Source organism: Rhinichthys klamathensis, unplaced genomic scaffold (genome assembly GCF_029890125.1).
Source record: "Rhinichthys klamathensis goyatoka isolate OS25496 unplaced genomic scaffold, OSU_Roscu_1.1 h1tg000281l_1, whole genome shotgun sequence".
In the NCBI taxonomy this organism is placed as follows: Eukaryota; Metazoa; Chordata; class Actinopteri; order Cypriniformes; family Leuciscidae; genus Rhinichthys; species Rhinichthys klamathensis.
Genome location: NW_026606800.1, coordinates 6,579,810 through 6,583,954, shown reverse-complemented (window position 1 = coordinate 6,583,954; position 4,145 = coordinate 6,579,810). Strand labels below are relative to the sequence as shown.

At 38.8% G+C, this 4,145-nt stretch overlaps 1 long non-coding RNA gene across 1 annotated transcript; it reads right to left on the bottom strand.

Annotated features, from left to right (window-relative positions):
- Positions 1-510: 510 nt before the first annotated feature.
- LOC130103119 (uncharacterized) lies at positions 511-1,627 on the bottom strand. Its single transcript, XR_008809324.1, has 4 exons — positions 1,594-1,627; positions 1,458-1,484; positions 910-932; positions 511-823 (listed from the first exon to the last, which is right to left on the bottom strand). It is a non-coding gene; the product is annotated as an uncharacterized LOC130103119 (long non-coding RNA).
- Positions 1,628-4,145: the final 2,518 nt, after the last annotated feature.

Here is a 4,145-nt window from a genome sequence, read left to right as displayed (position 1 = left end):
CAAGAGCATTAACCAGCTGACGATTTGCCATCATGGCATTTTCTGGGTGTATGTGAATGAGCGGGGTGAGGGAAAACGGCCACAATATTTAATTATACATTTTAATTGTTTTAACTGCCCTAATAACGTAAATAAAAAAAATGACATGACATATTATAAAATCATTATTTATTTTATTAAAAGTTAAGAATTCAGGTTTGTTTATCAGTACCATAGCAACGCTAACTTCCGCTGGAATTGTCAGATAGGAACCGTCCGTAGCCTTTCGCAAGAGTTCAATTTTTTTAACGCATCCGGATGACCACCTGACACGATTTCTGCACCGCACTCGCTCAGACCCATTCGCATGCGGTCTGCGAATCTCCATAGGAAATGAATGACTTCCGGTCGTTTCGAAGCCGTATCGGAGCTGAATTCAACTGCCGGTGTGAAGGCGGCGTTAGACTCATCTCATAATTCATAACATTAACAAATAAATTCACATCATTAATAAAACATTACAAAAAGGGATTCTTTTCAACCAAAAAGATTTATTGAAGACATTAACAAAAACACGCTGAGCTGACAGGTCTGAGGATTGTCCAAAACAGTTCACATGGTCATCAAGACCAGGATGCTTCTTCCGCAGAACCAGGTGATGGAAAACCAAATCCTCATTCAGAGATGAAAGCAGGCCTCATAGATGGTGCTTGAGTGGAGCTTCAGTTGGGCTTCCACCAGACTCGTGCTGAGGAGATTGAAGTGGAGGAGCACTCCCAGCTTCAGCGCACGGCGGCTGCTTTACTTGGACCTCTGCCTCATCTTTCGCCTTTTACGCTTCAGCCTAAAAAACAAACAAACATGGAACATTTCATGCTTATTCCAATAGAGGAGGAGGGACAAATTGAGAGCTTATTTGATTAAACTCACCTGCGCATGCGCTTCTTTCGCCACTAAAATAAAGCACAATCATTAATACATTTGAATTCATTAGGTAATTAAGACAAAGCATTTTTTGGAGAAAAACTGCACATGCGCATTAGCAACTAGCGCAATGGCTACATTTTCGCCAAATCGCCATGCAGCATGGCGGTTCGGAAAAAATAAATGCAAGAAACAACAACAACGAATACGACTTAGTTTCTAATAGAGTGCCATTTTTAACAATGAATAAGCAATCAATAAAACCAACATGCGGCAGCTGCAAATTCAACGTGGTCCTGCGAGATATTTACTGAGAAACAACCGCCTTAGCAGGCTAGCAGAGAAGGCCCAAACATAACTGCATGTGGCTATTCCACGCTAAAAAAAAAAAAAAAAAACATTTAAGCAAAACACTCATTTAAAAACCAAATAATAGTTATCGCGTAAAAACTATAAGAAATAGATAGTGTACTAGCATTCTAGTTGCTATCAAGACTAGCCAGATAATGACAAACACCATTTAATGTAGGCCTACACATGAAAGTTTAACTTACCTTCGCTCTCATGATGACAAGATAGTTCTGTAAATAAAGTAATGCTAGAAATAAAGCTGGATGGAACGTAAATATCTTGGATTAATATCGATTGTAAGAGATGTTAACACAAGATCAGCAGAGACCACTTCCTTACCTCGTCCAGCGATAACGACTTCAAGACACCAACAACGTCGTGATCCCGCCCACCTGCTCCACTGATTCGTCGGCTGTTTCAGCTTCTGACTGAACTAGATGAATGATTGACATGTGATTGGAAAGCTGACACCCTCAGCTTTGAACATGTGCCTGACATGTATCTCATCATCATGATTAATTAGAGGCTGTCTATGATTAGAGGACGCTTGCACGTTTTGATGATGATGTGTAGATTGCGTATTTCTCCGTTCGAGTGCGTTTTGTGTTCTGGACATCCGCGACATAATAGTGCTAGTGGATATGTACCAAGAAGGAACACTTTTCTTAACAACCGTTTTTGATGATGCACGTGAAGATATGTAAAAGTATGTTATGGGGTAAAAAGCGCCCCTGCTTTTGGGGCTAAAGTAAGAATAATGAACACGATAATAAAGAGATGGCTGACTTTTCCATTTGTTGACAAGACATGTTTAGGTGTCCACCTTAGTCAGAGATAATCACCTTTATAAATTATAATGAAACCATCACATAAAAAAAAAGATATTAATCATATTATATAATAAAATATAATATTCATTGTTACTACTTAATACTATATTAAATTATTGTGGGATCCCATTCAATGCTTTTCAGAATCTTTACTTTTTAAATAATATTTTTTCTGTATTTTTTTAAATGAACATATTTTAATGAGAGTGTATTTATTAACAAAAATTCATTCTTATTCATTAAATGAAAGTATACATTATGAAAAGCACATTTTTCTTAGAGTGTGTCTTTAGCCCCGTTGTATTATTTCTGACACCATTTTGGTTAGTATGTTCAAGTGTGTGAGAGAATACCCCTCTAAGCATGTAGCTGGATTTGCTGACCTGGCTAAATGTATATTTTAAGGTTTCCAGCTGACAAAATGACAAAGAAAAGCTCTACAACTGACGCTCATCAGCCTGAGAGCAGGGAATGCCCATCGGTGGAATCCCAGGTTGCTGGGAAAAGCCCTATAGTTGAGTATTGTGCATTTAATAAAATAGAACACCCATTATTGAGAGAACTCAAATGGTTCAGAGAAAACAATTCCCTGAGCTAATTTAGTTCATTTAATTGTCTACAACATGAAGTGTGTCTTGTGCTATACATTAAAGAACACAATTCCCATTACAGTAGATTAACAAATAGATTTCAAACTGTGCAAAGCATGACATTAAAAATGTCATTTAATACATAAAATGCTGGTCCGAATCATAAATCTCATTTCAAAAGATTCAAAGTCACTGCTTTCAATTAAAATGTCAAATAGCACTTCCTGTATTATTGTCTACTGGCAGGAAAATAAGTGCTGCATATTTAATGGAAATCAAGTGTAATATTGCTTTCACTCGTGCTCAGATTATTAATCAAAACTGTGACTCCAAACACAAGGAGAGAGACAAGATGCATGCATGAAGCAGTAAGGGACTGAGACAGGCCACTATTAAATATTGAAATATTGCTCCATTCAGCCACAGGCTTTATAAGCTGGATGTTTTTCTATTTTGCCTGCTCGTACATCACAGTCAGGTGTAGTCTCGATCACAACTCCAGTGACTGCTTTTTAAATCTCAACTGAATTGTTCTGCATGCGTTCACACAGGCTATAAGGTGTCCGCTGGGTGGTCATGCTACATGTTCTTATGAATGATTGTGCTCTTATGAGAAGGACCGTTTTAATTTTCCATCAGTGTGGAAATATGCCGCAAGACACGAGTCTTTTATAGTGTGGCCTTGGTAACGGTGCATTTGATACAACAGAGTATGGATACATAAAATGCTATACTATAAGCCCTAGCAAGACAAAGGAATATTTGAGAAATGTTTACATCCTAATTTACAACACAGAATGCTGTTTATTATTAAAGCAATACAAAAATAAAGCAATAACTAGTATAAATACTATAAACGATAAAATCACTCCAGCCCACCGACTCGAGCGTCCATGGTGGCGGACTCTGCTCAATCTATGCTTGATGGCACCACGGCTTTCCCACATCGGCGAAGACTCTTTGACAGCACAATCCTCCTTCTCCTGGGTTTCGGTATCACTGTAACAAGGTTTGTGTTCAGGGAAGGAGGAGGCGGGAACCGGTAAAAAAAACAATCAACGTAAAGTTTACATAAAGCAAAACAAAGTCCAGGCCTGGTCCTCTCTTGTCCTTTACTGTCGCCACTCCTCCTTATATCCTTCGAAGCTTCTCCGTAGGACTCGAGACCATGTGTGGTGTGCAGGTGACTCATTATCACTCGTGCTAGCGGTCTCGCTCCGTTCCCATGGCTCTCGGCCCCGCCCTGCTTTCCATAGGTATTTATAAGATTAGATGCGTGATTTTTTTTTTTTTTTCAAACCAGTTCAGCGGAAATCTCGCCCTGCAGCTAATTTCATTTTCGCTGAACTGGTTGGGGGGGGGGGGACACACGCTTACATAAAATGCTAGCTGACATTAGCCTTAGTGAGACAAAGGAGTTGGTCATTTTCTTCAAAAAAAAACAAATTTCACCACAACATCTACTCTAAAC